At 39.0% G+C, this 27,697-nt stretch overlaps 1 long non-coding RNA gene across 2 annotated transcripts in view; it reads left to right on the plus strand.

Annotated features, from left to right (window-relative positions):
* Positions 1-27,697, plus strand: part of LOC105476944 (uncharacterized) — an 84,277-nt gene that overhangs the window by 18,071 nt on the left and 38,509 nt on the right. Inside the window, exons 2-4 of one of the 2 annotated variants that reach the window (XR_984348.1) lie at positions 2,689-2,811; positions 22,148-22,335; positions 26,754-27,312. This is a non-coding gene — a long non-coding RNA (uncharacterized lncRNA). Of the gene's footprint in view, positions 1-2,688; positions 2,812-22,147; positions 22,336-26,753; positions 27,313-27,697 lie in introns of those variants that run through there. The other variant, XR_011616809.1, reaches the window with a different exon arrangement.

The following is a 27,697-nucleotide window of genomic DNA, read 5'->3' on the forward strand; positions in this document are numbered from 1 at the left end:
TTTTTATTTGCCAGGACTTGAAATAGCTGTATAAGATGGGGAGCAGTTCAGTGCATGTCTGGAAAGACAGGAGCTGATTGCAATTCTGAAGGTCAGTTGGTAGAGACACGCCCTGAGTGAATCAAGAGAACTGTGGACAAGTGAACCCAATTGAGTGAGGGAAGAGGAAGGAAGAAATATCTCTAAAGAACCACAAATGTAACCACCCAATGAGTTCATTTAACTTGCTGCCCAGATAGAGCCAATTTATCATGACAGAGTAATTGCAATAGAGAAAGAGTTTAATTCTTGCAGAGCCAGGTGAATGGGAGACTGGAGTTTTATTATTACTCAACTCAGTCTCCCCCAAAGTTGAAAATTTGGAGACTGGAGTTTTTTGAGGATAATTTGGGGGGGCAGGGGGACCAAGGAGTGGGGAGTGCTGATTGGTCAGGTCAGAGATGATCTTAGGAAGTTAAGTCTGTCCTCTTGTGTTGAGTTGGTTCCTGGGTGAGGGCTGTAAGACCAGATGAGCTAGGTTATCTATCTGGGTGGTGCCAGCTGATCCATCAGGTGCAGGGTCTCAAAAATATCTTAAGCACCAATCTTATTTTTACAATAGTGATGTTATCCCTAGGAGCAACTGGGGAGATTTAGAAACTTGTGGCCTCTGGCTGCATGACTTTTAAACCATAACGTTTAATCTTGTGGCTAGTTTGTTATTCCTACAAAGGCAGTCTGGTCCCCAGACAAGTAGGGGATTTATTTAGGGAAAGGGCCATTATCATCTTTGCTTCAAAATTAAACTTTAAACTAAGTTCCTCTCAAAGATAGTTTGGCCTATGCCCAGAAATGAACAAGGACGGCTTGGAGGTTAGAAGCAAGATGAAGGCAGTTCGATCAGATCTCTTTCATGGTCATAATTTTCTCATTGTCATAATTTTTGCAAAGGCAGTTTTACAAAGGTACCTCATGAGAAAAAAATCAGCACTGGGGATCTGCTACATTGAGCTCACTAATGGCAGGTGACAACTTTATCTCTGGCAAGACTTTTCTGTCAATAATAATAATAATTGTTATTTTTTCTTATACTAGTATATCTCAAGACAGTAGCTAGAAAATGTGGGTTGACATGGAGGGAGGAAATGACCCAGAAGCTGACCACAATCCTGTCCTCCAAACCTGAAGCTCTGAGTGCTAGAGGAGTAGAGAGACATTTTACATTGGATAATGGTTCTGAGTTTTGATATTACCATGGACTGGATTTTTTTTTTTTAATCTAGAAGTGATTCGATAATTTTTTACTATCTGATAATGCCTGGAGTCAGGAGTGGGAACATTTATGTCCACTGAATGGTTTTGATGAGACAGCATTGGAAAAGAATAATGTCTTCTTTCTTAACAAATGCCTAAGTTTACATACAGGAATTCCTTAGTACTACACATTGTCAACTATGTTTTTTTGTGGTTAAAATGAGAAAAAAAGAAAAGTGAATGATCTGGTTTGGCTGTGTCCCCACCCAAATCTCATCTTGAATTGTAGCTGCCATAATTCCCACGTGCCATGAGAGGGACCTGATGGGAAGTAATTGAGTCATGGGGGCAGGTCTTTCCTGTGCTGTTCTCATGATAGTGAATAAGTATTACAAGATCTGATGGTTTTATAAAGGGGAGTTCCCCTGCACACTCTGTCTTGCCTGTCACCATGTAATATGTGACTTTGCTCTTCCTTCATATTCCACCATGATTGTGAAGGCCTCCCCAGCCATGTGGAACTGGGACTCCATTAAACCTCTTTCCTTTGTAAGTTACCCAGCCTTGGGTATGTCTTTATTAGCAGCATGAGAACAGACTAATACAATGAATATATTACAGATTATGAAAATAAAGCTTTCCCCCATTGATCAGATATGTATTGATGGTCTATTTTGTGTTAGGCACTGGGAATACACAGCCATGTTTTCCTGGACTTCATGGGAGATGACTGTGATGATTAATTGTATGTATCAACTTGTACTGGAACAAGTGGTGCAAACATTATTCTATGTCTGTGAAGGTGTTCCTGAGTGAGATGTACTTTTGACTTGGTTGGCTGAGTAAAGCAGATTGCTCTCTCTATGTGCGTAGGCATCATCCAACCAAGTGATGTATTAGTCAGGGTTCTCTTAGAGGGACAGAACATATATATATATATATATAAAGGTGAGTTTATTAGGTATGAACTTGCATGATCACAAGGTCCTACAATAAGCCATCTGCCTGCTGAGGAGTAAGGACAGCCAGTCCGAGTCCCAAAACTGAAGAACCTGGAGTCTGATGTTGGAGGGCAGGAGGTATCCAGCATGGGAGAAAGATGTAGGCTGGGAGACTAAGCCCACCTCTCCTTTTCATGTTTTTCTGCCTGCTTTATATTCGCTGGAAGCTAATTAGATTGTACCCACCAGATTAAGGGTGAATCTGCCTTCCCCAGCCCACTGACTCAAATGTTAATCTCTTTTGGCGACACCCTCACAGACACACCCAGGATTAATACTTTGTATCCCCTGATCCAATCAAGATGACACTCAGTAATAACCATCACAAGTGAAGACCTGCATAAAACAAAAAAGTTAAGACAACCACTATTGATGCCTGAATGCTTGAGCTAGGAGCTAGGATATCTTTTATTTTTTATTTATTTATTTATTTTTTTACTTTCTGACTTTAAAGTTGGACTCAAACTGAAACAGTGACTCCTTTTGGGTCTTGAGCCTGCCATCCTGGAACTTACACCATCAGCTCTCCTGGGTCTACTGATTGTGCATCTTGGGATTTTCTAGCCTCCATAATTGTGTGAGTAAACTCTTTATAATACTCTTTACAAATATACACAAATATATGCACCTATGTACACATATCCTATTGGTTCTATTTCTCTGGAGAATCCTAACTAATAAAATGTCACTATCGTAGAAAAATCACACAAATAAATGTGGGTGGTAGGTACTATGAGAGCACATAATAAGCAGATTTAACCTAGTCAAGGAAAGCTAGAGTAAAGAAATATTGTGCTGCTTTCAGACTGAAAAATGGATTAAGAGGAGGCAAAAGCAGAAGCAGAAAGTTAAAAGTTACTGCATTAGTACAAATGAGATGATTATTACATGCACAAAGGGAGTTACGGGTTTGGAAGAAGATGGGTTACACATGTAACTGGGTAGATGGATGGTGGTCCCTTTTGCTGAGAAAGGAGACAACTGGCTTATCAGGGATAATATCACGATCTTCGTTTGGTTGAGTTTAAGTTCTTTTGCCATTTCTAGGTAAAATGTTAAATATGCAGTTGATTAGATGCGAATAAAATATATAAGGGTGTAGCATGCTCTTTTGTTCTAATAACACCAATTAATGGGAAAGATAGTTGATTTTCTCACTGAACAGGCTTAGTTACGAAAAAGGAAAAGCAAGAATGAAGGAAGGTTAAAATTATAATAATATATAATAGTTGCTGAGTGCTTTAGGTATTAGGTAAGCCCTAAATGCCTTACATACTAAATTAGTGAATATGTTACACATCACACTATGAGGTCTAAATACTATTATCCCCATTTGGTAGACTGACTTTAAGATAGATGATCCTCAATGATCCCCATCTTCTGGTATTTGTGCTCTTGTGTCATCCTCTCTCACAGTGAGGAGAGCTGACTTGTGTAACCAATAGGATACTGCAGAAGTGATTGAGTGTCCTGACTTCTGAGGCCAGATCATAAGAAACATTGTGGTTTCCATCTTGTTCTTTTGAATTACTTGCTCTGGAAGAAGCCGGTCACCATTTTGTGAGGAAACTCAAGCAGCTCATGGAATAGCTCGTGTGGATAGAAACTCACCACATGAGTGAGAGATTCACCACATGAGTTTTCACCACATAAAAGTTTGAAAAATTTGCAGCCTGACAATGTAGTAGAAAAGAAAACCCCATTTTCTGGGAAGAAATTCAAGCTGATAGCAGCCATCATGGAAACCCTGGCCCCAGACAAGGCTTTAAATGCCTGAAGCCCAGCCCACATTTTGACTGCAACCTCAGAAGAGAATCCAAATCAGAACTACCCAGATAAGACTCTTCTGAATTCATGACCCAAAGAAACTGTGGGACAATACATATATATTGTTTTTGACCACTGTTTTGGGGTGATTTGTTATGCAGTAGTAGACAATACATTTCATTTTATAGATAAAGAAAATAAGTCACAGAGAGGTTAATTAACTTGCCCAGTATCATACAGCTAAAAGTGGCAAAACCAGGATTTGAACTCACATTGTCTGGTTTGGCTCCCCTCCTGAACCATCACACCCTATGCCTCTGACGCTTAAAGAGAGTGAGCAAGATGTTCAGCATGAGGAATGAAGAGGATTTCTAAGTGGCCAATAGGTACATAAGTATGCTCATTTGCAGAATTTTATTTTATTATTTTGTTTTCCAGAATTTTATATAGAGTTTATTCTTTAGAGCAGTTTTAGGCTCCTAGCAAAATTGGGCAGAATTTCCATATTATTTTTAGTCATCAAGTCTTTGTATATATTTGAATTTACACAGAAGCTGATAATAATTTTTTTTTTTTTGAGTTGGAGTCTTGCTCTGTCACCCAGGCTGGAGTGCAGTGGTGGGATCTCGGCTCACTGCAACCTCTGCCTCCTGGATTCAAGTGATTCTCCTGCCCCAGCCTCCCAAGTAGCTGGGATTACAGGTGCTTGCCACCACGCCCAGCTAATTTTTATATTTTTAGTAGAGACGGGATTTCAGCTTCACAGCGAAGGGGATGTTTTCTCTTTGCCCCTACATTCTAATCTATCTCCTTGGTTTTCTCTTTACTTCTGACATCAAAATAATCATCTTTCCATGTCCATATTTTGTAGGGAAGAAGTGACCCACCAATTACATGAGAAAGGGGAACTAAACCAGTTTTTACTGCTGTCTCATCCCTAAACTTTATGCCTCACAATCATGGAGGAAGGTGAAGGAGGAATGAGGCATGTCTTACATGGTGGCAGGCAAGAGAGTTTTAGAGTAGAATTAACTTTTAATTTTTTGTTAATAATTGTCACAACGATCAATGCTAAGTCAGCCACCTATGCACCTCCTTCTTCTCTCTTCATTATCCCTGCATTGTCATTATGAAAAAGTTGACTTCGGATAAGACCCAGACACAGAATAGGCTGTGCACCAACTTAAGAAAAGTACTTGGCAAAAGACAAGTCTTCATTTCCTAAGGGAATAAGTAAATACCTATTGGAAGATTATATTTTATTGGCATATAGTATATAGTTCATTATAATAGCAAATTAACATCTATCAAAAATGGCCAATGAGCAATTTTTGACCAGTACCTTCTGGAATAGTCTTCTAGAAGATTCCTCTTTAAAAATATTGCTGCATCTGCATAAACTCAGGAAAAATCTGGCAACCCCAGGATTTAACTCGAAAAGATAAAACAACAAAGAGAGACCTGGGGAGCTATTTAGGAAACATTAGTGTGATTCAGATTTCCTTCTGTCATTAGCTATTTGCAGATTCAATTTTGTGTGAAAACAATTTTAGGGTTGGGGCAGGGGGGATCTTGGAGGAAACAACTGTAGTCCAATTAGTTAACTTTTCAGAAGACTACCTCACTGGGTTTCAGACAGGTTATCTCTGTAAAGATACTGTCTCTCAACTGAGTTGCTGATAAGTATTGAGTGGCAGCCAGATAAATCCCTTGATTCCTGACAAATAGCTGGAATATAAAATATTTAGTCTTTATTGCTGGCTGATGCAGAGCAATAGGTTTAAATTTTAGGCAGGCCAAGGATAGGCCACCAAGTTTGTAGATGCTGAGGAACCAGACAAGGATAGATCTGAATAGAAGATTCTCAGCTTGTCCCAGGGTGTTTCTGAGAGCAAGGCTAAGATACCTTCAAACATTTTACTTCTGCTCTGTCATACCAACAAGTAACACGAGTCTCAAATTTCAAAGCCATGCTTGAATGTGCAAAAATGTTTACCCTCCAAATTTTAAAGCAGACGTAATATAAAACAGGGACGTTTTCTGTGAGATGAAATCAATTCCCTTTATGTTTTCTAGAACTTAATGCTTCTTAGTTAGTGTACACTTTGGTTATTGTTATTTTGAAAGAAGAGATGAGGATTCATACAGTAAAATTAATAAATAGAAAGCAGGTTTAAATTACAGTTAATCTTCAGAAATACTAGTATTAAACATTTTAATGTTAATACTACCGATTTAATCTCAACAAAAAGAGTCAAACTCTGTAAAATATTTGAAGAGATTTATTCTGAGCCACATACGAGTGACCAATGGCCTGTAACATAGTCCTCAGGAGATCCTGAGAACATGTGCCCAAGGCAGTTGAGCTACAACTTGGTTTTATACATTTTAGGGAGACATAACACATCAATCAATATATGTAAGATGTACATTGGTTCAGTCCAGAAAGCTGGGACAACTGAAAGTTGGGAGATTTTCCAAGTCATAAGCACATTCAAAGATTTTTCTTCTGGGTGCAATGACTGATACCTGTAATCCCAGCACTTTGGGAGACCAAGGCAGACAGATCACATGAGGCCAGGAGTTCAAGACCAGCCTGGCCAACATGGCGAAACCCCATCTCTAATAAAAATACAAAAATTAGCCAGGTGTGGTGGTGCACACCTGTAATCCTAGCTGCTTGGGTAGCTGAGGCAGGAGAATCATTTGAATGCAGGAGGCAGAGGTTGTAGTGAGCCAAGATAGCACCACTGCACTCCATCCTGGGCAACAGAGCAAGACTCCATCTCAAAAAAAAAAAAAAGAAAAAAAAGATTTTTCTGGTTGACAATTGGTTGAGTTATTGTCTAAAGACACAGAATCAATAAAAAGGAATGTCTGGGTTACCATAAGGGTTTGTGGAGACCAAGGTTTCATCATGCATATGAAGCTTCCAGGTAACATGCTTCAGAGAGACTAGATTATAAATGTTTCTTACCAGATTTAAAGAGTCTGTTCTATCAGTCTTAAGTTCTGTGTTGATGTTAATGCTGGTAAGCTGGGCCTGAGCTCTAAGAGGGAGAAAGGTATGATGAGGCATGCCCAACTCCTCCCGTCCCATCATGACCTGACCTAGTTTTTTCAGGTTAACTTTGGAATGCTGTTGGCTGAAAGGAGGGGTCCATTTGGATGACTGAGAGGCTTAGAATTTTATTTTTGGTTTACATCAGAATGACACATTGTCTCAAAATATTTTGGCTGAATTTTTGTTTTTATTTTTTTCCAATCAGGGAATAGAAGAATCTCAACATTATTTTCCTCCCAAATCGTATTTGTATCTTTCAGTTTCTCCTTTTAAGTCAATTACCTGATTAAAAAAAAAATCCATCTTGTAAATCAGGACTATTAAAAGAATGACGTATTTCCTAAGTAACTGCTCCAAGGGAAGAAAGACAATTTTCAAATTATTTTATGTTAGTTAATACTTTTAAGCCAAGATCAGAGCTTTCCTGTTAATTTTTAACTAACCAAAAATTTTTAAAAATTTTATTACCAGGCAAAATTTTGTTGACTTTCAGTTTGTCAAACCAATGGAAATAGACACATTCAAATTGACATTCAGTTCTAATTAAATTAATTGGTACCAATAGCTCAGCTATGAGAAACATAGGTAGGTTGTAAAAATGCTTATATGAGTTCTTCTACTTTTAATTTTTTTTTCTTTTTTTAATTATACTTTATGTTCTAGGGTACATGTGCACAAAGTACAGGTTTGTTACATATGTATACATGTGCCATGTTGGTGTGCTGCACCCATCAACTCATCATTTACATTAGGTATATCTCCTAATGCTATCCCTCCCCACTTCCCCCATCCCACAACAGGCCCCAGTGTGAGATGTTCCCCTTCCTGTGTCCAAGTGTTCTCATTGTTCAATTCCCACCTATTAGTGAGAACATGTGGTGTTTGGTTTTCTATTCTTGCAATAGTTTGCTGAGAATGATGGTTTCCAGCTTCATCCATGTCGCTACAAAGGACATGAACTCATCCTTTTTTATGGCTGCATAGTATCCCATGGTGTATATGTGCCACGTTTTCTTAATCCAGTCTGTCATTGATGGACATTGGGGTCGGTTCCAAGTCTTTGCTATTGTGAATAGTGCCGCAATTTTTTTTCTTCTTTTTAAAGATTGGCTCCACACAGTGGCTCACACCTAGAATACCAGCACTTTCTGGGAGACACAGGTGAGAAGATGGCTTGAGCCCAGTAGTTTGAGACTAGTCTGGGAAACATGGCAAGACCTCATCTTTACAAATAATAATAAAAAAAATTAACTGGGCATGGTAGTGCACACTTGTGGTCCCAGCTACTCAGGAGTCTCAAGTGGGAGGATTGCTTGAGCCTGGACAGTTGAGGCTGCAGGGAGCTGCGATGGCACCCCTGCACTCCAGCCTGGATAACAGAGCGAGACCCCATCCCTCCAAAAAAGGCAAGGGGAGTTAATATTTGTCTAAGATCAATTCACATTATCAGTGTCACAATAAAATTCCAAACCTTAACATCTGGAAACATGTGAAATAGTGGCTTTTTTAGAGAACAGGAATTAAAAGTTTAACTCTATAAAATATCTTCCAACTTTTTATCAGAACCAGGTTTGGTTCACAAGAATCCTTGTCACCCTATGACAGTATTAGACGTATCTTGTTACTGGAAATATAGTCAGAAGAAAACATCATTTAATGCCTAATCAACAAATAGAAAATCCTGTCACCAAATTAGAGAAAAATAAAAGCAAACCAAAAACAATCCTTATCTCAAGGCCTATGACATTCAATAACTATGTTCCATTTCATGAATATTCACAAAAATTTCCAATAACAAGGGGTAGCATCTCTTCAGGAAGTTGACCTCATTTTACTTATGGTTAAAATCCCTGAGAGAATTTTTAGGAAAAAAAACAACAACAACAACTCTAAAGCCCTACCCTGGGCTGTCACAGTTGCCCATAGGCCCAACACCACATGTAAGCCGCCAAGGCTTGGGACTTGCACTCTCTGAAGCCATGGCCTGAGCTATACTTTGGCCTCTTTTAACCATGGATGGAGCTGAAACAGCTGGGATGCAGGGCACTATGTCCCAAGGCTGCACAGAGCAGGGGACCCTCGGACTATTGCATGAAACCATTTTTCCCTCCTAGGCCTGCAGGCCTGTGATGGGAGGGGCTGCTGTGAAGGTCTCTGACATGTCCTGGAGACATTTTCTCCATTGTCTTGGTGATTTGCATTTGGTTTCTATGTACTTATGCAAATTTCTGCAGCTGGCTTGAATTTCTCCCGAGAAAATGGTTTTTCCTTTTCTACTGAATCGTCAGGCTGCAAATTTTCCAAACTTTTATGCTCTCTCACCTCTTGAATGCTTTGCTGCTTAGAAATTTCTTCCAACAGATACCCTGAATAATCTCTCAAGTTCAAAGTTCCACATATCTCTGGGCAGAGTCAAAATGCTGCTAATCTTTTTGCACAGCAAGAGTGACTTTTATTCCAGTTCCCAACAAGTTCCTCAGCCTGAGACCACCTCAGCTGGGACTTTGTTGTCCATATCACTATCAGCATTTTAGTCAAAGTCATTCAATAGGTTTCGAGAAAGTTTCAAATTTTTCCACATCTTCCTGTTTCCTGAGCCTTCCAAATCTCTAGGAAGTTCCGAACTTTCTCACATTTTTCCATCTTCTGCTGAGCACTCCAAACTGTTCCACCCTCTGTCTGTTACACAGTTCCAAAGTTGCTTGTGCATTTTTAGGTATCTTTACAGCAATACCCCACTACCTAGTACCAATTTACTGTATGAGTCTGTTCCCATGCTGCTGATAAAGATATACCTGACACTGGGTAATTTATAAATGAAAGAGGTTTAATGGACTCACAATTCCACAAGGCTGGGAGGCCTCACAATCATGGCTAAAGGCAAATGAGGAGCAAAGTCATATCCTACATGGTGGCAGGCAAGAGCACATGTACAGGAGAGCTCCCCTTTATAAAACCATCAGATGTCATGAGATTTATTCACTATCGTGAGAATAGCATGAGAAAGACCTGCCCTATGATGCAATTACCTCCCACTGGGTCCCTCCCATGACACATGGGAATTATGGGAGTTGCAATTCAAGATGAGATTTGGGTGGGGACACAGCCAAACCATATCGTGCCCCTATGTTGGACTGTCAGCCTCATGGTTCATTCATGGTGACAGGAGGGGAGGGAAGATCTGCCCACCCTCTTTCCAGGTATCTCGCTTGTTCCTGAATGGAAGTTGCAATAGCCTCGGGGATCACTGGTCTACTGTGGATTGTGTCACCAGGCCCATGGGAAGAGGAGATGTTGCCTCAACTTAACATCATTAGCTAGGGCAGAGGCATTGGTTTGGTGGGTGGAGGACCAGAGAGTGGGAAAGGGAGCTGGGACCCTACAGCTGGTGAGTTGCAAGCCTATCAAGCAGTGGGGAGGGTGCACTTGTAGAGTCTGCACTTGCTTACAAGTATTATCCTGGTGCCTGAGAGAGAATGACATTAAACAGCAAAGAAAAAACAATGAAACTGGTGGAGTGCAGACACTTTGGAACAACACTAATTTTGAGTGATTTAGTATTTCCTAGAAATTTGTCACCCTAAATAACGTTTACAAAATTGCATTATTGACTAGTAAGTTTTTCAGTAGAAGCAGCAAATGTCACTAAAAACTGTGTGTGCTTATGAAAGGAGGTCATTTTACTTGAGACCGATTGCCTGTGCTGCTTACTCTCAGTTTCTCACTCAAATCCACCCTTCACTCATCTCCACTCTACTCTGTGGTCTAGGAGGCTGCTGTCTACGGATGACATTGTCTGGGGCTTCCTTGCCTGCTGGCGTCCGTGTGGGTTTAGCAATGATGGTAAACAGTACGTGATGGAAGATCCAGAGCAGAAAGAATTTGGGGTGTTTGATTCCCTTTGCCCCCTCTTTGCTAGGTGTAGTTGGATAGAGACTGCCTTCCTCCGCTCTAGGCTTCGTTGAGATCTCCCTCTGTCACCCTCCATGGCTCACTGGAGCTGCTCTTTCCTCTTGTTGCCTGGAGCCTGTGGGTGGTAACGGCTTCCCACTGTTGCCAGTTCACGGGTGTTTTGTTATCCCTAGTTAGTTTCCTTATTTTGGCTCACCACTGTGGTCGGCTGCTTTCCCAAGCTTTCTTTGGTTAAACACTTTGGGACTGCCTTCCATTTCTGCCAGCGCTCTGATTGACACAGCACCTTTTCTTCTTACAGCACGCAAGTGGATGCAATGCAAGTCTGTAGCTTGGAGTCATTTAATTGGAGTTTACATCTTAGAACCATGCTGTCATCTCATTTCCTGCTTAATCCCTAAGCATACTCTGATGGCCTGGCAATATGCTAACTTGGCTAGGCTGGACGACATTTTCCAAAATTCTTGTCCCTGTATGTTTCTAGCTAGGGTGGGTCACGGAGATATTTGAAAAGGGGAAGTAGAGTAACTTTTAGGCTCGAGGATCTGTGAAGAGGCACCAGATATTGTGGCAACTCGTGCCCATTGGCATTTGCCTGCTGGCTGCCCTCACTGGTGTGGGCAGTACCTGGGCATGCAGCTGTTGTGTCAACCCCAGATCCTCCCATAGCTTCTCTGATGCTTGGGCCACATGTGTGTTCGGCTCCAAAACAAAAATGCCAGCTTCCCCTGCAGGACACCCACGTCATCGGCATTGGCAGAGACAAGACTCACCAGGCTCCAGTCTGTCTTTGTGGGCTCCAGCTTATGCCCATGGGTTCCAGTTTCCTTTATTCTTTTCCACTTTCCATCTGTTTTCCCTTCCTGCCTGTGGCCCCGCAGACTGAAGGTCAAACACCAGACAGAAAGACTATAGTCCTACAGCGACTGCCCAACCCTTTCCCATGTGTTATGAGGTCAATTCTTGTAACACACAATATTTGTATAATAAAGAATATGTAGAGTGGTTCTGTGTCTCCCATCAAACTCTGACATACTTACTTATACCATCATTCTTTTATCTTCCCATATGTTTTAATACTTTCTGCCATTGGTTTTTCTTCTTTATTAATGCCATTTGAGCTATAATTTCAGAGCCTCATTACCTTCTACAATATCTTAGAAATAACACTCTGAAATTATATTCCTTTGAGAACATAATTAACTAATTAACATCAATCTGGATGCCTGCTTTGAGGCCATTAGCATCCCACAGAGGCTATGATTTGTAAATTAAACTAAAATCAAATTGGCTTTTCTGTTATTTCTCAAACTATTGTATAATAATTACTAGGTTTCTGTGAAAATATTTAGAAAATATTTAAAAATCGTTTAACTTATAATTTTAAATGACCTGTACATTTCACTGATCCACATGAATTCCATTCTTTCTCTCCTTTTTTTTCTAACTACCCTTTCTCTTTCTTCTTTTTTCTTTCTAGTTAAATGCATGTCTAAATTGGTCAGAAAACTTCTTCTCTTATCTATTCTTCTGATAAACTACTCCTAGTAAGCAACTTCCTTTCTTTCCATTGTTTATCAGTGGAAAGTAATGACCTTCTTTCATTGGGCCAATAAAAATCCCCTCCACCTGACCCCATTTTTTATTGTAACATTTATTGCAAATAGAAATTTTTTCCGTATTGTCTTTATATAAATTTTTTCCATAATTTGAAATCCATTATTATGCCATTTATTGTACGTGTGTGTGTGTGTGTGTGTATGTATATGTGAAAGGATACTAATTAATCTAAATGTTTTTATATTCCAGAAATGGCTACATTCCTATTTTCTTTCTTACTTTGGAATTTACTTGTCAAAGCTGAGACTGTAATTCATGGAGTACATGCATTATTTGATATCTATTTCTGATAGAAATTGTGACATAATGTTAGATGTTAACATTCAGAACAAATTATGTCAGGATTTTCTTTTCCAGAAATGTCTTTACTTTTATGGATCATTTACTATTGTGAATTATACACAAATATGTTTATATTAAAAAGGGGGGAAGTTTATTTTTGTAAAGGTAAGTAAAATAAACATGACCAGCACATCTAAGAATCAAAGACCTTCTGTTTATCTAAAAACAGATTAGAAAAAAACTAGAATCTTAATTTGTGAAATTAATTTAGAACAAAATAATTATTTAGAGAGCAATTACATTTCAAAAGCCTTTTGTATTCACCAGCCCGAAAAATATTTTAACGTAACCATTACAATCTGACTTTCTGTACAATGTGAACTCCCTCATATAAGATAAATAAGGACATTCATATTAATAAGAACATGCATTACCTTATTTAATTAAATGCCATCCACAGTGGAACTCATCAATCTGAGGAAGATAATGGACTTGGATTGTTAGGGCATTATAAAAGCTAAGCCAAGATTTTCTTCTAATTTTACAAATCATTTTCTAAATCAAATGCACATATTAGCACAGTGTTCATTTTAAAAGAGGTTTATTTTAAAAGTAATTGGCATGGAAACTGGACAGTGTTCTATTCCACTAATTTTATAGTCCTGAGTAACTCACTACAAATAGATAAAAAGCAGGATCAGTAATTTACTGAGCCAGAGCTCAGTTTGTAATTAACATAGAGTTTATTTAGACGGAGTGAAAGAAGGGAGAAGAAATAAATAAATTCATAGGAAGGTCAACTGAAATTAATGTTAAACTCTCCATAATAAAATAGATTTTGTGTAGTTTACTATTAACCAATTGGTTTCATTTGTATAATATATATCCCATAATTCTCTAAAATATAGGTTAGCATGATAAACAATAATACTAAATTATCTTGATTTAAAAATATATAGTGATTATCTAGGTTTTTAAAAATCACTGAAAAGAAGCAGACAATTTATATTTTGTTTTCAATGTGAAGAGAAGGAAATCATTTGCCTTCTGAGTTTTATTTCTTGATTAATGTAACAATTACAGTATTGGACATTTTAGAAAAAAGATTGATATTTCAACATAAGATGAAAATTACCAAGTAATATTTAGATTATGAATCCCTCATGGAATTCCATGAAATAAATAAAAGGTAAAGTGCTCATTTCCTCTCGAGGAAACAAAGTAATTAAATTATCCTCTTTTAAATAGGGTTGAGGCTATTAGTTCTTGAATTGATGTAAGTTGATTTCAATGTTTTCTACTTTGTAACATTGAAATTATGCTTCTACATTTTGTGATAATACTAAGCATATTCTTTTTCTTGGATTAGATGCCTGACATTCTACTATTAAAGGATTATGTATTTTATATATATGATATATTACACTACTACGTGATTTACATAGTCACATTATGTCTCAAGATCCTTAAGCATGGGTGTTAGCTCTTTAACTGTCTTAACATCTTAAAATAAACAGAACAAACACTGAACTGCATCAGAATGAGGACATACACATGTCTCTAAAATTTTAATCACAAAACTTCTGTTGGTTTTCAGCAGCATTAACTCACCAGAGAAAACTGAGAATTGTGCTACAGACTGATTTTCCTATATAAATTCAAAGGCAAAGATAGTCTTGTCGTAGGTCTAGTAAAATGTATTGCCAAAAACACTTCTTTAGAGTTCTACGTTTATACAAAAATAGTCATCACACTTTTTCTCACTCGTATTTTAGTTTTATGAAATAATGCTACATAGATTCAACTGCATGAATTTCTCTCATAACCTCAATGCTAGAATTTTAACACAGATCAATCCATTTTCAGGATCGTCTGCCATAAAATTACTGATTGATCCCTTTGGTTGAACTCTGTTAACTGATTTCTCCTTTCTCTGTTTAGGTATATTTATAGGCCTATCACACATCACATAAAGTTAGTAATGTTGGAATGTTATTTAATGAGGCTTCATAGGTGGTGTTACAAACTAATGATGTAAAAATTTTAAAAGCAGGTTTGGAGAATAAAACTGACTTCAACACTTTATCCTTTGAAAAAAACTGTAAATCCTTTACAATAATGGGAATTTGTTCAAAATATATTAAAAAATTAAGACAGTGCATCAAAAACTTAAAGGAAAGATCTTCTTTTGGAATCAAGTAGGCATACTGCCATTTATTATATTTTCATAATTCTGTAACATTCATCCATGTTCAAAGCACAGTCGAAATTTAAAAAATTTTAAATAAGCAAGCATTATAAATTCATAGTTTATTCAAATTTTAAGGTAATTCTTCCTAAACATATTTCATTTTCACTTCTTGAAAACAGTTGCTTTTGTTGCCTTGATGAATGAGTTGGTTGATACTCAGCAGTTTGTGGGCTCCTTGAAAGTGAAGCCAGGATCACAAGGCTATGGGATGGCTTCACCAAAACCATGTGACGCCACACTAGCCAGTGTGACTAAAGGGGTAATTAAGAGGCAAAGTATAGACTCAGGGTATTTGAACTTCAGCAAAGCATTTGACAAAGTCTCTCATATGATATCTTTAAGGATTAAAGGAAGAAATGTTAGCTGGAGGCAAGAACAGTGTGATAGACTGAGCCCTGGGTGAATGATTGTAATCAGGACATGTCAAAATGACCCTAATCAAGGGCAAGCTCTGTCCTTGGCCCTTTGCTGATCAAATTTATTAATGACTTAGATGACAATATGAAGCTCTGTAGATTTATAGCCAGCGTAGAAAACTGACTAACAGAAAGATCTGCACAATTGGGTTGAATTTACTAAGATGAGATTTAACACAGTAAGTTCATGATATTTGGTCTTAAAAAAAAATGAACAAGTGAAATTGAAGGAAATGCAGCTCAGCAATCATAGTGAAAATATGAGTCAACAGCAAGACGTGACTCTTAGCAAAGCTACGCTGCCCTTGAGCTGCAAGACAAGAAGGGTAATGTCCAGGGTGAGAAAGGCAGTTTTCTCCATCCTTTCCATCAAATCCCATCTGAAAAATTTTATTGTCTAGGTGCTATCGGAGGTTACTCAAAATAAAGTGATCAGGACAGTGAAATGATTTTACAGCATGTGTTATGAGAAACAGTTAAAGAAATTGGGAGGCAAGAAGACTGAGGGAGTACAAAATCATGACTTTAAAACATTCGAAGGACAACCCCCAAAAGAAGGACTAGACTTGTGCCTAGTACAAAGGGTAATACTGAGATCATCCCCCATACGGAAGAGGAAAAACAGTCTGCAGACCAGTGTCAGCTTATAAATGTAGAAGGATTGATGGAATTAGAAAGTCACCATTTTGCAACTGCTACTGCAGTAATTGACTCGGACAGGGATAATCAATGGATGCTAAAACCAGTAAGAGAAAGGGTGGTGAGAAATAGGATATACATAGGGTGTCAAAGTATTAACCCACAGATTATGTTCTTCTACAGCTTGTTTTAAAACCACAGTTTACTTCTATATAAATATATTAGGGAACAATTTGAACACAATGCAGATTTTGCACTTGCTTATACCTGATTTAATCCAGAAGAGTCATCCTGTCACCTGCTTCTACATGCAAACTTCAGGTCTTTTCAGGGCAAAGTGCCCTATTCATATAGTTTACATGCATTTCTTTACCATTTTACATGTGTAAAACTGTACTGTCATTTTTACTGGGCTCCTGCTTTTTAAAAAAATGTGTCATTGATGAAGCTTTTGTGTGTTGTATCTTTAACCTGATTTTCCCCATAAACCCTGTGGTTTTTATTTTGCAATTTTTCATACCTGATGATTTTTAGTACCACATCTGCTAAATTATAGCTGACTCACTATATTTGCTAATCACAAAGTTTACAAGTACCCACAATAGAATGATCTTGCGGTCTCTGTCTTACATGAAATAATTGTCAATAATCTAACATTACAGCCTCTTGACGGGATGCAATATGATGTAGACACATAACCTATAAAATGGCCAGCAGTGTCTTAGTTGGATCTAATCAAGCCTTTATACATAAACAAAATAGGATATATATTTATATATTCACATAAAAGATTGGCTCAGAATTTTCACTTAGCACGAATATAACATTAAATTTTAAAAGAACTAAAATAAAACCGGCGATGAAAAAATTTGGCAGAAAATTAAGGAAATCTGAAAATAGATTGAGCATTAGATGATAATAGGGAATTATTGCTTATTTTCCTAGGTATGATAATGGTATCATCATTATACAGAAGAATATCCTTTTCTTAGGAGATGCTTACTAAAATCAAGGTAAAATATCCTAGTGTGTGCAATGGGGGTGCTCACAATACTGTTCTCTTTTAAAATTAAGTTTTAAAGATTTAGCAATAAGGCTGGGCACGGTGGCTCAAGCCTGTAATCCCAGCACTTTGGGAGGCCGAGACGGGCGGATCACGAGGTCAGGAGATCGAGACTATCGTGGCGAACACAGTGAAACCCCGTCTCTACTAAAAAATACAAAAAACTAGCTGGGCGCCGTGGCGGGCGCCTGTTGTCCCAGCTACTCGGGAGGCTGAGGCAGGAGAATGGCATGAACCCGGGAGGCGGAGCTTGCAGTGAGCTGAGATCCGGCCACTGCACTCCAGCCTGGGCAACAGAGCGAGACTCCGTCTAAAAAAAAAAAAAAAAAAAAAAAAGATTTAGCAATAAATAGTTGAAAAATTAATTAAGATATCATTAAAAAGTGAATGAGAGGGTTGGGAAAGGGATATTAGTAATAATGACATTTTCAGGTGAAATGCAATTTTTGTGGTCTACTCCTACTTGAAATATCTGTGTAAATTTTGTATGAGATATATATCCAGATTTGTTCACTGGAAAAACAATAGACTAATTACTGACAACTCAACATTAAAATGCCTGGTATTAAAAAATATAGCACCGCTTCATTGGATAATGAACTTCAGGGAATTGTAATGGAAGACAATGAAGCAAAGAAATGATTTATTTATGTGTAACCTAAGATAATAAAATGACTTATAATGGTGAGAAGGGTATTCTGGGGAACCACAGCATTGCTGTGAAAAAGCGAGCAAATACTTTTTAAATTTTTTAATGTTATTATTTTTTTGAGATGAAGTCTTGCTCTGTTGCCCAGGCTTGAGTGCAGTGGTGCGATCTCGGCTCACTGCAACCTTCACCTCCTGGGTTCAAGCAATTCTCCTGCCTCAGCCTCCCAAGTAGCTTGGGATTACAGTTGTGCACCACCACGCGTGGCTAATTTTTGTATTTTTGGTAGAGACAGGGTTTCACCATGTTGGCCAGGCTGGTCTTCAACTCCTGACCTCGTGATCCACCTGCCTTGGCCTCCCAAAGTGCTGGGATTACAGGCATGAGCCACCACACTTGGCTGAGCAAATACTTTTTGATAGAATTTGTTAAAGTAGAACAACCACAAAATCTATAAATGTTTGTATAAAATATCAGTTCTAAGAGAAGCATTGGGAAGTCTTTATGGCTTCTGGTCTTTTCTTAAGTAATAGTATATTAACCTTACCCTTACTTCTTTGCTCCTTAGACACCCTCCTCTCAAATGATTATGTCAAAGAAACTACTCTCATAGAAGTTTAAGTAAAAACAATTTCAAGCTTTTAATTCAACATTATTTTTGACAGTAAAAAAGATGGCCTCATTAAGGAAAAATATCAGTAATGTGGCATCTATTATATGATTTTACATTCGTTTTAGCTTTAGAACCAAGTATGATAAACTGTAATCACACTGCGGCCGCTCGTAGTTTTGTTAAACTCTTAACCACCTGTAGGGTTTTGCTTTTTCTCTGCTTTGGCTTTCCTTCAAATCACTAATCTTTTATGTTTCCTCTGTGAATGAAAAGCACATTTTATTTTCATCAATCTGAGATAATTTAAGTATGATTATCTCTCAAACTTGAGAATTGATGATCAATATATCAAAATTATAAGACAGTTTGTTACATTGAAATGTATTTATTAAGAGCAAAACTTTCATTTAATTCACTTGACCTGTGTTTCATAGAGCCACAGATCTGAGCAAAATGATATTGTTATGGAGAAGAATAATTTTTAAAAATGCGTATGAGGACTACCTCTAGATTCTCAGTACTGGTGATGGTGAATTGGGAAGTAGTAGGAAGCATGGTTGGATTTTAAAAAAGCACTCTCCAGAGAAAGGGCTATGACTGGGGCCTGACATGTGCTTGCTGTGTCCAGGGTGCTGAGGGTGAAGGGGGAGAAGGTTAGGAAAGAACATCAAAAAGCACACGAAAACAAGTGCATTTTGTGAATTGATGCTTGGAAACATCTTGGAATAATTCTTTTGAACATTGTTGATGGTCAAGATACATCTATTATTTGCAAATTACCAACTGACTGGTCTCTTGCTCCCTAAAATCTACAACTACCGGAACCCTGACATCTGTAAAAGATTACAGCTGGTCATACTTTACAGTTTCCTGATTTCATGTTTGAGGTCATCTCTAGACCATAGATGGCATCAGTCATTTGTCTTAGAGGGGCTCGTTGTTGGAGAAATGCAAGAGAAAATAAAGAGGTTTATTTGATTTTTTTTCTCTTCCTCTCCCTATTGGTTATTGCTACACTGGACAGCAATACCCTCACTCTACACTCTCTTCCCCAAATTTCTAAAGGAAATGAGGAGGCTATTCTTCCTTTGCCTTTTTGTGACCTTTCTTTTTTCCCCAGAGAGCCTTGGAAATTTATTTAACTAGATTTCAGCTGTATAAAATGGATGGTTAGGAAGAGAAGGAAGCATATAATGTGGTTATGTGTGCCCCAATACTTCCTAGAAATGACGCTGTGTGCCAAATTCCCCTCAGGAGATGCCTTGCTGTTTTATAATCCATGGAGCATCTTATAATTATACAACCATTAATTCCTTTTCCTGCTTCAGATTTCACTGATTTACTTATGTAACAGTGTCATTAAAACCCATATATCATTTTTCACCATTAATCCATTATTCATGAGTTTTATCCATCTCTGAAGTATGTTCATCAGGAAAAATAGCCTCAATTTGCATTTTAATTGACCAAATGTACAGTGGTATCTGATAATATAAATGGTCATTTCTGGTTAAGCAGAAGCTTATGTTTAGTGGGATTAAAGTGATCTTTATTTTACAGTTCTCTCTTCTGATGTGATTTTCATAAATGTGCTAAAGTAAATAAATAGAGATTGCTTGTATATTAACTGGTTTTACCAATAGCTATACAGCTAGAGTTGCCAGATAAAATATAAGAGGCCCCATTAAATTTGAACTTCAGATAAACTACTATTTTTCCTTAGTATAAATATTCTGCAAATATATGCATACTTATATATAAAATTATATGGTTTTTTTTGAAATTCAAATGTAACTGTGTGCTCTGTGTTTTTATTTACTAAATCTGGCAACCATACCTACATAGTAACAAAGTCAAAACAGCTAGATAAATCCCTACTATCAACATAGGTCTCCTTTATTACCATGAATAATTTTAAAAAACATGTTTTTGATGATTTTGATACTCTTAAATAACTATATTGTTAGGTACCAGGAAACAATATTGATTTGTATTTTTGACCTTGTGTTGAGATAATCAGGTTATATCTATTCAAATTCCCACTGTATAAAAATGTGTAATATTTGCTGTCCAATTTTATTTCTACCAGATAGTATTTTACACAAAATTTTGCATAGACTAAGTCTTCAACAAATATTTATTTTGCAACTCCTTTCTTTCTTTTTAAATTTATTTTTAAATAAATTTTTAATTTACTTAAAATTAAACTCCTTTTTAATTTATTTTAAACTCCTTTTTAATTTATTTTGCAACTCTTTTCTTGGAAGAATTAAACACTAAAAATCCATTCAATCAATTTATGTCTCTACTTCAGAAAAAAAATAAATACTAGTAAATAAAGGTCATGAACATATTGTGCCCCAAAGCAGTCAGCAGGTCAACCATCTTGACTTTTACTTCTCATTTTCCTTGACTTCAAGGGAAATATATTCGTTTCCTATTGCTGTTTGTAACAAAGTACACAAACTTAGTGGCTTAAAAGAACACAAATTTATTCTCTTATAGTTCTAGATGTCAGAAGTCTTAAACGATTCGCTAAAATCAAAGTGTTGGCAGGGCTGGTTCTTTCTGGAGGTTTCCGGGAGAATTCATTTCTTGGCCTTTTTCACCTTGTAGAGGCCATTTGTATTCCTTGGCTCAAAGCCCCTTCCTCATTCCAATTCAACTTTTTTTTTTTTTTTTTTTTTTTTTTTTTTTTTTTTTTTTGAGACGGAGTCTCGCTCTGCAGCCCAGGCTGGAGTGCAGTGGCCGGATCTCAGCTCACTGCAAGCTCCGCCTCCCGGGTTCACGCCATTCTCCTGCCTCAGCCTCCCGAGTAGCTGGGATTACAGGCGCCGCCACTTCACCCGGCTAGTTTTTTGTATTTTTTAGTAGAGACGGGGTTTCACCGTGTTAGCCAGGATGGTCTCGATCTCCTGACCTCGTGATCCGCCCGTCTCGGCCTCCCAAAGTGCTGGGATTACAGGCTTGAGCCACCACGCCCGGCCTCCAATTCAACTTTGTGCTCCATCATCACGTCTACTACTACTTACTCTGATCACACTGTCTCCTTCCTACAGTGACCCCTGTGATTATATTGGATTCACCCAGATAATCCAGAGTAATCTCACCATCTCCTTTACCACACCTGAAAAGTTTCCTTTACTATATAAAGTGACGTACACTCAGGTTCTGGGAATTAGGATGTGAACCTTTGGGGAAACATTCAACCTACCATAGAAAGGGATTGGCAAAGTGAACCTCATAATACATGTCTACATCTGTATTAGAAATAAATTATATACGTACACACATACCTTACGTTTTTTTAAACAGCAGTGCTTTTCACTTCCAAGAACTAATTTGAGTATTACTCTTAGAGTAGATGGTAAGGCAGACATGAACAGGCCAGGAGACAGCCCCTCACCACCAAGGGTGTCAGGCAACCATCAGGAGATGGTCAGCAGGTTATTAAACTGTCTTTCTAGAATAATAATTGGTCACAGCCAGCGCCAGGGAAAGGCAATCTCCCAATAGCTAGAAAAAAACCTGAAACTGGTGGTCAGCAGCTTCTCGATCAGATCTTGGGCGAGTGGGCTCAAGCACACATAGTACCAGAAAAATGGCAGAGTTTAATTTGTATATAATCTTCCTCTAGGAACATTCGGTAAGAGAAGAACGCCTCAAGAGAGCATGTGCAAAGCTGCGCAAACACACTGCGCCTGTGGCCCCTCCCAAGGGTTGGCAGATCACAGCGCATGTGGACAGCCTACCCCAAAGGAAGAATCAGGGGAGAAGGGATGCAACCCCCTGGAAGTACTCCAACCTATCAACCCCAGGTCAAAGGTCCAGCTGCACGCATTTTCTCAAGCTGCCTGCTTGGCCCTCTTCCAAGTGTACTTCACTTCCTTTTGTTCCTGCTCTAAAGTGTGTTTATAAACTTTCACTCCTGCTCTGAAACTTGCCGAGGTCTCTCTCTCTGCCTTATGCGCCTCCGTCGAATTCTTTCTTCCGAGGAGGCAAGGACTGAGGTTGCTGCAGACCCGTATGGATTCGCCACCTGTCACATCACAACACCACGGTGGTGTAGACCAGACGGGTATTGTTTTGCTGCTTTTCTTTCTAAAAATTTTTTTTTTTTTTTTAGACGGAGTTTTGGTCTTTCGCCCAGGCTGGAGTGCACTGGCAGAATCTCGGCTCACTGCAACCTCCGCCTCCTGGGTTCGCGCCATTCTCCTGCCTCAGCCTCCCGAGTAGCTGGGACTGCAGGCGCCCGCCACCACGCCTGGTTAATTTTTTTGTATTTTTAGTAGAGACGGGGTTTCACCATGTTAGCTAGGATGGTCTCGATCTCCTGACCTCGTGATCCGCCCGCCTCGGCCTCTCAAAGTGCTGGGATTACAGGCGTGAGCCACCGCGCCGGCCTTGTTTTGCTGCTTTTCATATGCTAATTAGTAATCACAACTGCAACATTTTGAGTGTTTACTATGCTGCAGTATGGGCTATAGGTATAATGCTGGGAATCTTTCATTTTCTTTAATTTTTGGAACCACCCTATGAGGTAGGTTTTATTGTTATTCTCATTTCCAGGTGAAAATAATGGAGGATAGAGAGATTAAGTAAATGAGCAACAATTATTAAGACATTTTTAACATTTAGTGTTTACTCAGGCACTGTAGTACTTTACGTACATTTTCCCATTAAATCCTTTCAAAACTTCAACGAGTAGATAATGTTATTAATGCTCACAGTTCGGAAGAGGTTAAATAACGTGCCCAAGGTCACGCAGCTTGTAAGTGGCAGAGCCAGGATGCATACCGGGTTGATTGGATTCTGGGAATCATATTAACCAGTCCACTCTATTGAGCTTGTCTACCGTTGCATGGCTCATACACAGCAGAACTAAAGTTACAACAAATAATGCCCATTTCCTAGGGTGGTGTTCTTTCAGTCACAAAGCCATCAGGATGGTGGTCTGTCTGGCATTCTAGTGCAGCCACAGCCCTCGGAGATACCAATTCTCTTAGTCTGAGGTGAGGCCCAAGCACTCGTGTGCTTTAAAAGCTGCCTGGGTGATTAAAATGTGCAGGCGGGATTGTGACCCACTGCACAAAGGGTAGATCCTAAGCTTCCAGGAAGCAGCAGGCTACAATGCATAGAAAAAAACCAGAAAAAATATAAATTGTTTGGGCTGGGCTCGGTGGCTCATGCCTGTAATCCCAGCACTTTGGGAGGCTGAGGCAGTGGATCAGGTGAGGTCAGGAGTTCAAGACCAGCCTAGCCAACATGGTTGAAACCCTGTCTCTACTAAAAATACAAAAATTAGCCAGGCGTGGTCGTGCACGCCTGTAATCCCAGCTACTCAGGAGGCTGAGGCATGAGAATCGCTTGACCTGGGGAGGCGAAGGTTGCAGTGAGCCGAGATCATGCCACTGCACTCTCCCCTGGGTGACAGAGTGAGACCCTGTCTCAATAAATAAATATAATTTTTTTAAAAAACTTGTTCTGGAGGTCAATTACGTGCCCTTGTCACCAGCCTTCAGGAGGTTTGCTGCATCCTACAGCCTGCATGAGGTGACAGAGAGCCTGCAGAGAGCTATTAACCATTTCTTTGTTCCTACTTCTGCTGACAAATACAGTGAATGGGAACCTCTCAGAAGCCAGAATTACATCAATGTAATCATTAGTGATTCTGATAAAAGAATAGCCAGAAGTACCCCAAACTGTGAATGTGCTTTCAGTGAGCTCACATTTTAAAAGCATGAATATAAAACAAATTAAAAAAAAGGAAACCTAATCAAAAATAGATTTAGAAGGATAGCCCAGGCCTGTAAAAATATTGTTAGAAAGGCCAATATTCAGAATGTGCTAAATTGCAGTAAGTCTGAAAACAAAACAGAACAAAAAAACAAAAACATTTTTAGAGAGATGAGAAGCAAGGCCAGGCATGAGGCTCATGCCTGTAATCCCAGCACTTTGGGAAGCTGAAGCAGATGTATCGCCTCAGCCCAGGAGTTCGAGACCAGCCTGGGCAACATGGCAAAATCTCATCTCTACAAAAGAATACAAAAATTAGCCGTCGCGTTGGCACGTGCCGGTGGCCCCCGTGGAGGTTACAGTGAGCCAAGATCACGCCACTGCATTCCAGCATGGGCGACAGAGAGAGACTCTGTCGCAAACAAACAAAAGCCCACTCCCCGCAAAAAAAAAAAAAAAAAAAAAAAAAAAAAAAGAGAGAGAAAAGAGAGAGATACAAGGAGGAAGGATTTTAAATAGCATAGGCCAAGATATCAGGAAACCCTCCTTTAAAAAAATCCACTGAAGTTTGTATGTTTTCCCTATCATTTAGAATGATTCTCAGACTAGAAAAGATGAGACAAATATACCTTATTAAATCAGAATTTTAGAGCAAATTTAGAGAATCTAGCTTGTGCTCACTTCACAGCCCTTACCAAGCTGAAGTCTTTTAAAATTTCTTTTTTGAGAAGGAGTCCCGCTCTGTCGCCAGGCTGGAGTGCAGTGGCACGATCTCAGCTCCCCGCAACCTGCGCCTCCTGCGTTCAAGCAATTCTCCTGCCTCAGCCTCCTGAGTAGAAGTCTTTTGAATATGTTATTAACTTGGCCGGTCAATAGACTTTTTTTTTTTTCCTGTTTTCTTTCTTTCTTTCTTTCTCTCTCTCTCTCTCTTTCTCTCTTTCTTTCCTTATTTCCTTTTGAGACAGGATCTCGCTCTGTCACCCGGACTGGAGTGCAGTGGCGTGATCTCGGCTCACTGCAACCTCTGCCTCCCAGGTTCGAGTGATTCTTGTGCTTCAGCCTCCCAAGTAGCTGGGATTACAGGCATGCACCACCATGCCTGGCTAATTTTTGTATTTTTAGTAGAGACAGCGTTTCACGACGTTGGCCAGCCTGGTCTCCACCTCCTGGCCTCAAGCGATCCACCTGCCTCGGTCTCCCAAAGTGCTGAGATTACAGGCATGAGCCACCACACCTGGCCCAAAAGGCATTTTTTGAGTGGGTGAGACTCCGTCCTGGGTTCCTGTGGAGCACTCTCCCCTTGCCACATCTTCCCGTCTCCTCTGGGGCTTGGTCTAGTCCTAATGAGTTTATATTTAAGCAGCAATGTTGAGTTACTATTGAGGCATCAGGAGAACAGAGAAATAGAAAGCTGGGCATGTATAAATATTCTCATCTCAAAAATGTAAGGTAACATCTATGAACTTCAGACTTGCAAAGTTGGTGTTGATCTCTAGATAGCTCACAGGGCCTTCTGAGATAAGATTTCTGCCATCCTTCTCAGCACATCAAGCAGAGCCTAAATCACACAGGGTTTTGCAATTCCAGGTGAGGTTGCAGTGAAAGCCTAGAGAACTCCAGGGGAAGAGTGCATTCAGCTTCTTTTCATTCCTAATTGAATTTCAGACTAGGTTTATATTTCTAGACTGGAAATAATTTGCCCTCAAAAGCATGAAAGCTTTGCCCCATTGTCTTCAAGGTATTTGAATTCTCCTTCTGGAAACATATGACCTATTTTTTCCTTGTAGAAACATTTAGAGTCTTCTTTTTTATCCCTGTTATTTTGAAACGTTATAAAGATGTTCTTTGATATTTGCCTTTTCCTATTCATTGTGCTGTGCCCTCAACAGGAAATTTTTGCTCTGAAAATTCTTACCTTTCAGTTTGGAGAGATATTCTTACATTATGTCTTTGATATTTCTCTCTGTTTTCTCTGTTCCTTGTTTCTGGAACTCCTACCAGGAAATTCTTATCTCTTTTCTGACTTTATTTTTGTATCCTTTTTTTCCTATTTTGCATCTCTTTGCTTTTTAACCTTATTCTTTGAGAGATGTCCCCAACTTTATCTTCCAATCCTTCTATTGCATGTTTTATTTTTGCTATCATAACATTAATTTCCCAGAGTAGTTTTAGTTGTCTGAATGCTCTTATTTTTTTTAAGATCAGTTGTTTCATGGAGGAAATTCTTTTTGATAACTTTGAGAATATCTATCTATATATGTATATTTCCTTCTGCTTCCTGAGCTTTCTCTGTCCCTGTGAGTTTCTTTGTTTTGTTCTTTCATGTCTGGGTTTCTTCAAATGTTCAGTGATCCCGCGTGGTCTGTTCCTATTTTAAAATGAGGCTCTGAAAGATTAATTTGGAAGCTCTGTGTGTTCAGGCAGCGCTTGGTGTATTGTGAGTATCATGCGGGGATATTGTGACAGGGTCTATCTTTACATTTGCTTTTTCTTTTTTGGGTGGTCAGTTTCCTCAGAAAGGAGTGAATACATGGCTGTCTGTGTACTCGGGAGTGAAACTGGGACACATTTGTCATCATGAAGACTTCCAGTTTTCTCCCTCGTTGCAGTTTGAGGAAAGTGTGCCATCTGTTTCCTGCCAAGAACCTGCCTGATAAGCTTTTGGCTATGCCAGAAATCTCTTGTCCAGAGCGCCTCTGGTTCAGTGTATTCAACGAGTAAATCACCAAGTCTTTGCCACAGATTAAATGAGAAAACAAATGTTCCAAAAAAAGTTGCAGAACAGTATATGCATAATATGATTCACGGAATTTAAAATAGTGTGCATGCACTCCACTTCCACACGCCTCCTGTATGCTTTGTGAAATAAAGTTTATGGGACGTCATTGTTTGGGACTGAGCTTATGCACTAGACCCCAACAGACCAGACCAAACCAGAATGGGTCACTCGTGCCGAGTGCCATGTAATCAAACTAAACTTAGAAATGGGCGTTTCTGAAAAATCAGGAGAATAACAGCAACCAATCCAAAGGGGCCCAGTCTGATGTCCGGCTGCTTCTCCTCTCTCTGTCGGTTGAGTGTGGGGTGGGAGGTGGGGTGGGCCATGCGTAGTTCAGGAAAAGGCAACATTTGAGCAGGAAAACAGGGACGCAAGTTTTCACTTTGGGCTGCGGTCTTAGGCTTTTTGGCTTGAGTGTGGGGCTTTGCCAGGGACTCACCTTTTTCTACCTAGAATTTCTCTGCTGCCTGTCCCTATCTGAAGGAGTACACTCTAAAACAATAATAAAAAATACGGTATAGTAAATACATAAACCAGTAATGGTCATTTATTGTCATTATCAAGTATTATGTACCATTCATAATTGCACATGTTATACTTTTGTACAACCGGCAGCACAGTAGGTTTACACCAGCATCACCGTAAACATGAGTAATGCATTGCACTATGACA

This window comes from Macaca nemestrina, chromosome 19 (assembly GCF_043159975.1).
Source record: "Macaca nemestrina isolate mMacNem1 chromosome 19, mMacNem.hap1, whole genome shotgun sequence".
In the NCBI taxonomy this organism is placed as follows: domain Eukaryota; kingdom Metazoa; phylum Chordata; class Mammalia; order Primates; family Cercopithecidae; genus Macaca; species Macaca nemestrina.